This window comes from Sapajus apella, unplaced genomic scaffold, assembly GCF_009761245.1.
Source record: "Sapajus apella isolate SASKATOON/1434 unplaced genomic scaffold, GSC_monkey_1.0 scaffold132, whole genome shotgun sequence".
Taxonomy (NCBI): Eukaryota; Metazoa; Chordata; class Mammalia; order Primates; family Cebidae; genus Sapajus; species Sapajus apella.
Window position 1 is genome coordinate 2,068,587 of NW_022437072.1, and position 13,552 is coordinate 2,082,138.

Consider the following 13,552-nt stretch of genomic DNA (forward strand, 5'->3'; position numbering starts at 1 on the left):
ACTTTCACAATATTGCGTTCTAATGACTGTATGTCTCCCTTCCTAAAGTATACCAAAAAAACAAACAAACAAACAAACAAACAAAAACCTGAGTAAAGGAAACACATCTTGTCAATGATTGTTCCCTCGCATTGAGTATAGAACCTGTATCAAAGCAAGCCACAAATCCTTATAAGCAGAATTTGTGACTAACATGAGGGAGACCAAACAGAGACCGACGGCATGGAGGAGGACAGAGAGCAAAGTTCTGCGCAAAGGGCATGAATTGAGAATGAACACACCATATGCAAACATAAACCCTACGTACCATAAAACTGTCATTAGTTTCATTAATATATAATTATAATTAAACTTTTCTTGCTATATTCCCTCCAGGAGAATCCTTTATCCCTGGAATTAATCATTGTATTGCACCTTTATATTAATGAAGAACAATATTCATTGCAAGCAACAGAGAAAAATACATTTCCAAATATATAAAAATGTAATTATTGGTAAATATATCTGGGAAAAAACAGTAACACCTAGAATTGAACAGAATAACTCAAAAGTCATTAGAATTTTCTTTTCTCTAGATTATCTTCATTTTTTTTCACCTGTGTTCAAACTCTCATCATCACCCAGTGTGGAGAAGATATAATTAGTGGAATTTCAAGGATTATTTTCTAATACCTACTAAAGACAAAAGTAGCTCCTTTATTCTGACTTAGTTTGAAATACACTGAGGACAATAATTGGTTGGACTGATTTATGTTACAAATTAATTCTTATAAATAGGTCAGTAGCTCACTGTTTTTATTAGAAAATCATAGCAGAAATAGGAAAGGATACTTTCAAGCCAACTTCTTCAAAAATATGGTTCTTTAAGTTAAATTAGGTTTACTATTATATGAAGTTGCTCAGAAATCTTTCTTCTAAAAGAAAATACAAATTATTTGGGGGAAAATATTCCCAGTCATTATTATAACCCCAAAGAGCACAGTGTCTCTTCTTTGGTAGAGAAAGCACTCTGCACCTGAGGGGAACAGAAGAAAGTTACATCAGGACATCCTTGGAATAAAGTATTCTATAAGAGGAGGGTAACTCTAGAAATTCACATGGAATAAAATTATATAATTGCTGGACCTCAAAAATGCAAGCTAACAGAAAACCAGTAAAACATTTAGATCAGACCAGTGGTGGTCTAGAAAAAAACATTTTGTAGCAAAGGTGACCTCCATGAGGGTAACCAGATGGTCCAATTTGCATTGAAGGACACACATAACAAATCCAGGCATGGTACCAGAAATTTTATATAGTGTGGCTAGGAGCCACAGCATTTTCAACCCATCGTCTTAGTGTTAAAGGGTGTTCCTAACTAGTCACAGACTCTGAAAGCCATCAGAGTAACGACCCCAGTGATCCTTCCTATTCCTATCCACATATGCCCTGCGTAGTCACCTCCACAGTGATCCTGAGTTTGACCATGTGACTTGCTTTGTCCGATAGGATAAAATCAAATGTAATATAAAAATAGATATGAAAAAGGTCTGTTTGCATTGGGACTTATTCCCTAAAAATATTTCCAACATGTGAAGAAGTCCAGGCTAATAAGCTGTAGACATTTTGCTCAGATAACATCTAACATTGACCACCTACTGTGCAGGTGTGACCACCTCAGGCCATGTGTCCTCAAATGAGCCACCACATGGCCGCAGCTGTGAGAGAGCCTCCTGCAGAGAGCAATGGCACCAACATCCAGTTGAGTCCAGCTCAAATTTCTGATCCGTAGAATCACGAGACAATAATGTTGTCGGTGTTTTCTGCCAAGTTTGGTGTGTGCATGTTATGTGTATGTGCGTATTTACAAATGCACATCTGAAATAGAAATAGTGCCTTGGTGTGCTGTCATGACAAAAAGCTAAAATATGCTTCTTTGCTCTGAAGTCAGCTGGCAGGAAGAGGCTGGAAGAAAAGCTGGGAGGAGACCCAACACACTGTTACTGTCTCTGTCCGAGCTGTGGGGAAGCCACTGCTGGAGGCTGGGATGGTGAGAACCCGTGTGTGCAGAGGCAGAACAACTGGCCAACGTAATTCCTGCAGCAGGGCCTGGATGACAGTAACTGCACCTAATGACTGCGTACCTGACTAAGGACACGTTCTGGAGAAATGCAAAGTAACACATGGCTTCCTTTAGCTCCGCAATGACTTGTTGATTTGGAAAATAAAGCTTTTCATCTTCGGTCTCTCAACCTGGCAATGACTGTCAAAACATCTTTACCTGACTATGACTGATATGCAAATAGCTACATATATCTCATGTATACACATTGACGAGTTTGGACATACACAGAAACTCATGCCATCGCCATAACCAAGGTCAAATGAAACAGCACTGTCACCTCTAAATGTTCCTTGTTTGTGGTCAGAACATTTAGCATGAGACATACCCTCTTCCCCAATTAAGTGCACAACACTCTATGCTAACTATAGGCACGATGTTTAACAGCCTATCTCTAGAACTCACAAGTGGTCTCGAGCTGAAGATCAAAGCAAGGATGTCAGAGTAAGGCCTTTTCTTCAAAGCTCAAAAACATGTAAGTCTACATCTGATAGACCTTCCCAGCTTAACAAACTGGCTTCTAAAAAAAAAAAATCACATGAATATTGGCACACGTTAAGCTGACACTCTTAAAGGAGAGAGCTTTGTCATAAAATGAATTATGGATGTGGCTTTCGGAGCATAGAATGAACCTCCTGCAAAATCATTAAAAAACAAACAAAGTTATTTTTAATAAGTGTCATATTAAAACTCCCTCCAGCTTAGACTCCAAGGGGCTGAGGAAATTCAAATTAAATGAGGCCTCTTGGCCCTACTTTTGAAATGCACACTGTAGACTCAGAGGGTTGTTTCCCGAAAAATATGAACATCATAAAAAATGAAAGAAGGGCCAAAGGTAGAATCGAAAGTGACACAGTTGCTGGCCTAAGCAACCACTCCTAGGACCAAAACTGGGGCCTAATACATGACCACTTGCTATCCCTGTAAGAGAGGCCAGAAACATGGGCCTCGACTTCAAAATGCCTCCAGACCCGTTACTCCTGTCAATCCTGTTACTCCCGTTTTTGAATGGGAGAGTGTGTTAGTATTCTATTGCCGCATGACAAGTTACCACAGACCCATCATCCTGACACAGAACACTTTACTATCTCACACTGCCGTGGGTTAGTTATCTGGGTGCCCACCTCGCTAAGGCCGCTGCTCAGAGTCTCACAAGGTGAAACTCAAGTGTTAGCCGGGGCTGCGGTTTCTTCTGAGGTTCAGATATCTCTTCCACAATAACTGTTTCTTGGCAGAATTCAGTTTCTCATGGTCATAAGATGAAAGCCTCACTCCTAGAGGCCAATTATAATTTCCTGCCACATGGTCTTCTTACAATTGTAGTTTTTTTTCCTTCTAGGTCAGCAGGAGCACAGCTCTTCAAGCATCACTGTCATTTAAAAGCTTCAGCTGTTCAGACCAGATCCACTCAGGGCAACATTCCTTTCCATTAACTAAAAGTTAACTGATGAGTAACTTATTCATGAGATATAGCTCATCATAATCATAGGTTCCATTTACATGAAATGAGAGGGGATTATTTAGGGCATGTACACCAGGAGGTGGGAATCTTAGTGGCCATCTTAGAATCCTTCTTACCATAGAGCAAGGCCATTGTTTGGACATAGTGGGTGGATAACTTGACTTTTTACTTCATGTGTCATTGAATAGCGTGTGGTGTATTAGTTCATTTTCACACTGCTGTAATGAACCACCTGAGCCTGGATAATTTATAAAGATAAGAGGTTTAACTGACTCACAGTTTTGCATGGCTGGGGAGGTCTCAGGAAATGTACAATCATGGCAGAAGGCAGAAGGGAGCAAGGCACGTCTTACTGTGGGGGAGCACGAGAGAGGCGGAGTGAAAGGGGGAAAACTGCCACACACTTTTAAACCATCAGATCTCGTGAGAATCCATTCACTATCATGGAAACAGTACGGAGGAACCACCACCATGGTCCTGCCACCTCCCACATGTCCCTCCCCCCACTGGTGGGGATGACAATTCAACATGAGATTTGGGTGGGGACACGGAGCCAAACCGTATCAAGTAGCTACGTCAGAAGTGCCTCACCTACAACCAGACTTGATGAACTCACAGAATCATGCTTGGTGAGACTACGCCCTGATTAAGTAGATCTCTAGGTATCTTCGAAAGGGGTGACTATTTATTCCTCATGGAGAGTTGTTAATCACTGAGTACAGGGGCACGCGGTGCTGGATTGTTGCAGCAAAGCCTCCACTCAATGCATCATGCTTCTCTGTATCCATGCACCTGTGAAATTCCCTTCCCATTTACATTGGATTTGCCTTGCCCTGACCAACAGAAATCAGCAAATGTAATACAGCAACTTGAAAATTGCTTGTTTTTTAAGCTAATGATCAAAGAGCTGTAAACATATGTTTAACTCCTGACAGCAGGTTCATTTCTCATAGTGGTATGGGTTAGTGAATCTGAATCATGTAGTTCATTTGTATTATAATATTAAATAAAAGTATTGTAACTAATGGAGGATATGTTTCTCACTGTTGGAAAATAAAATATGAAAAAAGGAAACTTCTGGAATGAATCTTCACACTATTTTACTGAAAATGGATAATTTTAATATGTGATCTATGCTGTTTATACATATACATTAAACGCTGTAGATCACATATCTGATGGTTTAAACATGTGTGGCAATTTTCCCCCTTTCACGCCATATATATATATATATAGTGTGTATGTATATGTATATGTATATATACACACACATATATGCATATATACTATAAATATATATATATATATACACACACTATATATAGACCCTCTGAGTTAAACATAAGTTTACAGTTCTTTGATCGTTAGCTTGAAACACAAGCAATTTTCAAGTTGCTGTATTACATTTGCTGATTTCTGTTAGGCAAGGCAAATCCAATCATTTAATTTGAATTTCCTCAGTCCCTTGTAGTCCAAGCTGGAAGGAGTTTTAATATGACACTTATTTAAATAACTTTGTTTTTTAATGATTCTGGGGGAGATATATAGTATATCTGTATATACTATAGATATACTACATATATATACTATATGTAATATACTATATATACTAAAATATATATACTATATGTAATATACTATATATACTAAAATATATATACTATATAATGTATATATATACTATATATAATATATATACTAAAATAGATATACTATATATATATAGTGTTAAGTGAAATACACAGGTCATAGAAAGACAAATATCACATGTTCTTACTCACATGTGAGTAAATAATTTGATCTCGTGGAGGTAGATAGCGGAATGATAGACACCAGAGTCTGGGAAGGGTGTGTTGGTGGCAAGTTTGGGGGATGGAGTGAGGCAGGCCAATGAACACAAATACATGGTTAGATAGCAGGAATAAGTTCTAATGTTCAATAGCACAGTAGGGTGACTGAAGTTAACAACAATATATTGTACATTTCAAAATAGCCAGAAGAGAGGATTTGAAATATTCACAACACAAAACAATAATAAGTGTTAGAGGTGACAAGTAGCCTAAATACCCTGACTCTATCATTACACATTCTCTGCATGTATCAAAATATCACATGTACCCCATAAATATGTACAAACAGTATGTATCAATAGAACATTTAAAAACACGTAATTACATGTCTGCTGAGATGGTCTAGAGGAATTGACATCCCAGTAGCAAAGAAAATACAAATACCCAGACCTGGGTTTCTAAGTATTATTCTTTTCTGATAGGAAACAGAGCGTCCTGGAGAAACTGCTGTTCCAAGGGGATAAAGCATGAAGGGTAAAAGATTCGCCTGAAACATCTGCTATGGCAAAAGTGAGAACGTACTTAAAAATGGATTGGGACAGGACAACAACTTATAGGGCTCTGCTTGAATTTTGGTTAACAGGTACAAAAATATAGTTAGATAAGATGAATAAGATTTAGTATTGGATAGGACAACAGGGTGACTACAGTGAACAGTAATTCGTTGTGCACTTTAAAATAACAGAGAGACAACCATGGGAATGTTTGTAACATTAAGAAACTGAGTTAATGAATATCCCATTTATTATGATGTGATTAGTACACAGTGTATGACTCTCAAAATATCTCATGTGTCCCATGAATGAATATATATATATGTGTGTATATATATATATATACACACACACACACACACACACACACCTATTACATACCCACAAAAATTAAAAATTGAAGAAAAAAAGAAATGATGAGATAGCTATTCTATTCATGTTTTATGGTGAAGACATCAACCCATTTAATAGAAGAATATGTCATATAAAATATTAAGTAGAAAAAGACAAAGTAACAATATGATTTACTCTTAACATTTTAAAAGACAAACATCATGACACTGTGGACTCTATCAAATATTTGTTTTCAGAAACTTTTTGAAATGAATTTTTAGTCATACTGACAATCAAATAAAGCAAGTTTGTTATTTCTTCCAAATGGAATCTAAATGTGAATACATTCTCTTGTCCTCTTCATAAATTATTTTAATATTTGGTTTCAATTATAATGGTAACAAAATCTTATACAGTTCTATTTAAAGGCCCTCATGCAAAATAATTTAATCCCAATATCAACCCTATCAACTAATATTATTTCCTTTTCTGTAGAGATGAGGAAACTAAGACTCAGTAATTTTTGCAAATCATGCAGCTAGCTAATGACAGAACTGGGAACTGAGCTAAGGCAATCTCATCCTTGATTTTAGGCTCTTAACTATTACGTTGCTTGGCTTTTAATAATTGTGGTGATGATGTAATAACATCTTCCAAAAAATACTCATCAACAGCTGCATTTCCTCTAGAAACCCTGGATGAGGAATTATCTGTACCTTCAAAAACGTAAGAGTATCAGAATCCTCATTTATTTATCATGACCTAATTTGCTTCTCTAACGACTGTGCATTTTGGACATCTATTAAAGCTATTCTCGCTCATCTAAAAAAATAAAAAATGACCTATTAATAAGCAAAGGTGACTTATGTTTTTCACACACTGCATAAATTATTAACTGAATTTTGTAATGTCCCAAATCTGATGCAGTCAAAGGATGTTCTCATTAAATTGAATCACTAACTTATAAACTTTATAGTAGCAATACCTATAAACTAATTGCTTAAAAGTCTAAATTGTATTTAATTATATGTTCTTCCATCAAATGTTGAAAACTCCTAGAGATACTTTAAAGCAGAATACAGTTTAATTTTCTCTAAAATGCGCAGAGGTGGCTTTAAAATTATCAATATAATTTTTCTGCCACTATGTTTTACATATACCAAATATTCTAAAAATATATAGGTTAATTTTGATATTTGCATCACTGAAGCTAAAACGAAAATGGATAAACACAATGTATATCTACATACATATATATATATATATATATATATATAATATATGCACAGACAGTATATAACTGTCAATCTAAGCTAAAACAACCACAAATCAGTGAACATCAACAACAAAAGCATATATATTTGAGAAGCTTTTTAGCCTAGGCACAACCAGAAGAGTCACAACACTCTTACATGCTTTCAAGTCTATTCTTTATGAAATAATTATCCTCTGGAAATGTTATCATAGGGTTCAAAGTTATACATATCTTAGAAGAAAGAAGTATCAATGGTGATGGGGACTTTTTGAAAGGAAAAGTGAAAGTACATTTTTCTTCTCACAACACAATTATCTTCAGGATATACTCCAGAAACATAATTTATATAAATGTAAAATAATTAAAACTCTATGAAAAGGAGAATACTTATAAAGTCCTACTATGACAGTTATTTGTGTAAATTTTTAAAATAAAATAAACACAATTCATCATGAAAAATTAAGAATATATGGAAAGTAATAAACGTACATGAAATTTTAAATACCAAAAAGTGCATAGAACTGAAGAAAGCAATGGAGGTGTGAACAAATATTTTAACATAAAATATTCTTTCATTGAAAAAAATATATAAAGTTAAATATTAAAAACAAAGGACAAAATTAAACATATTTTTATGAAAAACACTACTATTTTAGTTAATCATGGATAATTTCTTTTTTCTCATTAAACTTTTTTAATGGGTCTCAAAATTCTGTGACAGATTTTTGGTCAAGTTGATTCCATTAAAATGTACATGTATACCTACGCAAAAAACCTGCGTGTTCTGCACATATTTCCCAGACCTTAAAATGTAATTTAGAAAAAAAAGAAGTACTGATTTTTAAAACTAATACCGTAAAAGCTGCCAAATGCAAAAAAGAAGACCAAGTGGTCCAGAAAACATTCTCCTTCTTTTCTGAAGGTTTTATAACACATCGTTACCATGGTTATTAAACTTAAATGGCCAATTGAAACAGAGAGTTCTGAGGCCGATCCTCCACTGCTGATTAAGACCAGGGTGGCAGGCACTGGGGATAATACTCATTTAGCCTTCTGAGCTTCCTGGGCAGACTTAGTGACCTTGGCAGCTCCAGCAGCCTTCTAGTCCACTGCTTTGATGACACTCAGTCTCATATCAGGAACAGCAAAGCGTCCCAGAGATGGGTAGTCTGAGAAGCTCTCAACACAGATGGCTTTGCCAGGGACCATATCACGGATGACTGCATCACTAAACTTGAAGAATTGAGGACCATCTTCCAGCTTTTTACCAGAACGGTCATCAATCTTTTTTTTCAGCTCAGCAAACTTGCATGCAATGTGAGCCGTGTGGCAATCCAGTACAGGGGCACAGCCAGGCTGATTTGGCCTGGATGGCTTATGAAGCCAGCTGCTTCCACTGGCGGGTCATTTTTGCTGTCACCAACAGTGTCGCCACAATGAACATTGCTGACAAACACATTCTTGACACTGAAGCCCACACCGTCCCCAGGAAGCGCTTCACTCAAAGCTCCATGGTGCATTTGACAGATTTTACTTCAGTTATAACATGGACTGGAGCAAAGGTGACCACTATACCAGGTTTGAGGACATCAGTCTCTCCACAGCCAACAGGAACATACCAATATCACCAATTGTGTAGACATCTGGAGAGGCAGGTGCAAGGGCTTAGTAGGACGAGCTGGTGGTAGGATGCAGTCCAGAGCCTCAGGCAGCAGGTTCTACTGGCACTGCCATCCTTGTGGGTGAATTTCCATCCCGTGAACCAAGGCACATTAGCACTCAGCTCCAGCATGCTGTCACCATTCCAACCAGAAATTGGCACAAATGCTCCTGTGTGGGGGTTGTAGCTGATTTTCCTAAGGTAAGTGCTGACTTTCTTAATGATTTCCTCATATCTCTTCTGGCTGTCGGGTGGCTCAGTGGAATCCATTCTGTTAACACCAACCATCAGTTGCTTCACACCCAGTGTGTAAGCCAGAAGGGCATGCTCTCCGGTCTGCCCATTCTCAGAGATACCAGCTTCAGATTCGCCAGCACCAGCCGCAACAACCAAGACAGCCCGGTCAGCCTGAGACATCCCTGTAATCATATTTTTGATGAAGTCTCTGCGTCCTGGGGCATCAATGATAGTCACATAGTACTCGCCGGTCTCAAATTTCCACAAAGAGATATCAATGGTGATCCCACATTCACGCTCAGCTTTCAGTTTATCCAAGACCCAGGCATACTTGAAGGAGCCCTTCCCATCTCAGCAGGCTCCTTCTCCAATTTTTCAATAGTTCTTTTGTCGACGCCACTGCATTTGTAGATCAGATGGCCCGTGGTGGTAAACTTGTCCCAATCTACGTGTCCAATGACAACAATTGATATGAGTCTTTTCCTTTCCCATTTTGGCTTTTAGGGGTAGTTTTCACAACACTGGTGTTCTGGCAGCAAACCCATTGTGAAAAACGGGAATAATTATTTTTTTAATGCCTAGGTATGCTGGACACTGTGGTAAGAATGGGACCCTATTAAGTGGTGAGCAAAAGAGACATGCTCCCTACCATCAAAGAATTTGTATTTTAATGTAGATATTAAGAACACAGACAAATGAATAAATATATAATCAATATTGTAATGAACACAAGAAGGTGAAGAAAACACTATTCGACAGTGTCTATACAGCGGACAGTCTGCAATGGTTTCTATGCTCCACTATATGATAGAGTTGCGGGGTTTGTGTTGGGTTCTTGTGGCTGCCCCTGTGTCTTTCTGCTGGATCCTCTCTTCTTCCAAATCAACATTTCAAGGTGAAGTGCTTGAAAGCTCAGCTCTACAAATTATTCTCCTCACCACTACACTCATACTGTGATTTGTCTGGAATCAGCAATACTTCCATCACTGGTATAATGCTATTACATCTGATGTCACATTTATCTTGCTGAATCCAAATTTTTACCTCATTCTAATATTTCCCCAAGCTATAGACTCATATCTTTTCACTAAGCATTCAAGTCCAAAACGGAAATCTTGATATCCCAACCCCATCATACTCCATCCCCAAATTCCTTGTCTCATTATTTGTCAATCTCAATCACACAGTTGCTCAGGACAACGACTTTGGAAGCACCCTAACTGGTCTTTTTAATAACGCAACAGAATATCCGGTCTTCTGCCTTTAGAAGACAGCCCAGGTCTGATCACCTGTCAACAGCTCCACTGCTCCTTTCGTAATCCAGGTAACATTGTTGCTTTTCAGACTACGCGGTAGTAACCATATTGGTCTCTCATTACATCTTACAGCGCCATTCCCCTACAATCTGTTATCTACACACACTCTAATAACCATTTCGAAATGCAGATTGGTGGTGTCTCTTCACTGTCTACAATCTTTACACTTCATATGAAATCGGAAATCTTTACTGTGTTCCAAGAGCCCCACGTGTTCTACCACAGGGTTCTTTTCAGGCTTCACACCCTGCTGTTCTTCTGCATGGCTGTGTACCAGCCACACTGGCTCCCTGCTCTTGACACTGAGCAGATGTTGCTTTTATAGAACTCGACATTAATTCTCTCTAGAGAGAGGTTCGTATATTTGTAATTCCATCATCAGCAGTAGGTTCTATATACAGGAATTCACTGAGGACTTATTACTGATAGATAATGTTGCCTGACACACATCCTTTTGAATCAGTTTCTGTTTCTGTAATGTGAAATTTACAAAATTTTTATTTCCTTATGTAATAAGATGCTATATTCCCAAAGAAAATAATTGACTCTGACTTCTCTCTGAAAGATGACAATTTTTTCTAAAATGTCATATAATCTTCTTTCTAAATTTGTATCGGATTGTAAGATCCTATTATTAGGAGATGCTTTGACTACAAAAAAAGTTTAAAGGAAATTGCTTTATGAGATTAGTCATCTAAATTAGTAATACATTGTTAGTTTGTGTATACTCAATAAGGAAATAACAATCATCTTTATATCCATATTATTCTCCAAGTTTCAGAAAGGTAATCCAGTTGCTGAGAATTCAGCAGCCCTTACGATATTAAACGGAAGTGTTCATGCAATTACTGACTTTATGGCTCTTCCTTTATTCCTGAGGGAAAGTCAGTAAAGGAGTAAAGGAAATACACTTCTAACTCTATTGGTTTTAATATGAACATTCTGTTTAATTACTAATATGGTTTAAACATACATCTCTTTCATGTTAAAGCACCACTATTCAATCTTACTCTTGATCAAATAAGAAATTAATTCTATCGAATTACCTTAAATATCCTAATAATCAATTAAATTATTGTTCCTTTAGCATCTCAGGAATTGTCTCATATATATGGTTTTCTATTGTCCATCTCCACTTTCTTCTACTGATAATATGTTTCAGTAGAAATATTCATAGCCATCATTCTCATTGATGTGGAGGCAGATTTCTCCATGTTAATAAATGAATGATTATTAGCCTTGGTTCTACTTTAGCCCTACATCAGGTTTTTATAGGCGTTCAGCTAGCCACTGGCTGCCTAATCTATTCTTCTCCTCAAACCAATGAGATGCCATCTGGAAACAAAAAAAATGTCAATTTGATAAATTGAAGCTCTGTAGGAATTAGAGATAATGTCTTTAATTCCTCACCTGCCCAATATTAATCAGTCACAATTTCTGTGTAATACAGCTATCCTTTTTTAATTCCTGTATATCTTGTGAACTAAATGTTTTATCCATCAAAGCATACTGCAGAAACAAGCTAAAAGAGAAAGAAAAAAGAAACAGATCTGCAAGCAGTAAGGGAAAAAAAGAGGAATGGAGCCACAATGAAAGGGAAGAGCTCCCGCTTTGCTCCTGCTGGTCCAATGTTTGGAAACTGGCTGATGCCCTAATTGTACCTTACTGTTTCTCTTTATTTCAGAACAAATTACTCGAATGAGTGGCCCAGTGTCTGAAAATTCGACTGGACTCTATCAGTGACACTGAAGTCTATCCCTTTTCCTCAAATTACTAATAAAATCTAAATAACCTCTGATCCCACCTGCTTAAATTTTCCATCTACAATATCTAGAGATGAGCCAAATTTATTTGCTATAACCCTATTCATCTTGGAATCTGTTTACCAGGCACCTTCCTCAGGAGCCCAAGCTCCAATTCCAACTCCTGCAGTTCCTACTAGCGTGTGGAGGGACCCTGACTTGTATCTCCTGCCCATATTGTAAATTGTACTCTTTAATTCCAGGTAAACCTAAGACCTGCACATTCTATCACAGCCCACCTTCTGAGCAGTGGAGCAAAAAACAAGACTGAACTTTCAAACACAGCAAGTCTGCTATGCCATTGTAAGGGTTTTGATCTGGACGGACTGGGATCCTGAGACATGAACTTGGGAAACTGGGGTAGATGCACTTGAAGATCACAAAAACCTAGGCTGGTTTCCCTCACAGGACCTTCAGAAGCAGCCGCTCCTCTGCCTCTCAAGACAGCACGCCTCCCCCGCATATGTCTCTGCTTCCTGTCAGGGCCAGAAGATCAACAGATAGGATTGTTCACAACCTAACTCGATAAAGAAACTGCTATGTTACCTGAAGGAGGAATGGTTCTCTATGTACTTGTAGGAGCTGGGAAGGAATGGATGTGCTAAGAGCTAGAACAAGAGGGGCAGAACACAAATCTGGTGAATTTTATAAACATGGAAGCAATCTCCTGTGATAAGAAAATAACATCATGATAAGCGTACCAGAAGACAGCACCCTTATGCTGCTAGCAAAGCCCTGCCAAGCTCAGAGAAAGTAATGATCCACGTGAAGTAAACAAATAATAGAACTCTTGTGGTAAGTTGAAGAAACATTCCAAAACACTTACAAAACTTAGCATGTTTTAGTGGGTACCATGTAACATCAAGAGCCTACCAAGTGATGACAATTTGCAGAAGACAAATCATTGTTGGTAGGAGACAGCTGGGTGAGAAAGGTCCTGGCATTATTGAGAGGTGAAGGGTGTTGTCTGCAGGCCTCTTGGAAGGAGATGCTACTGCAGGAGTGACCATCCAGACAGCAGAGGGCATGACACAGCAGAGGC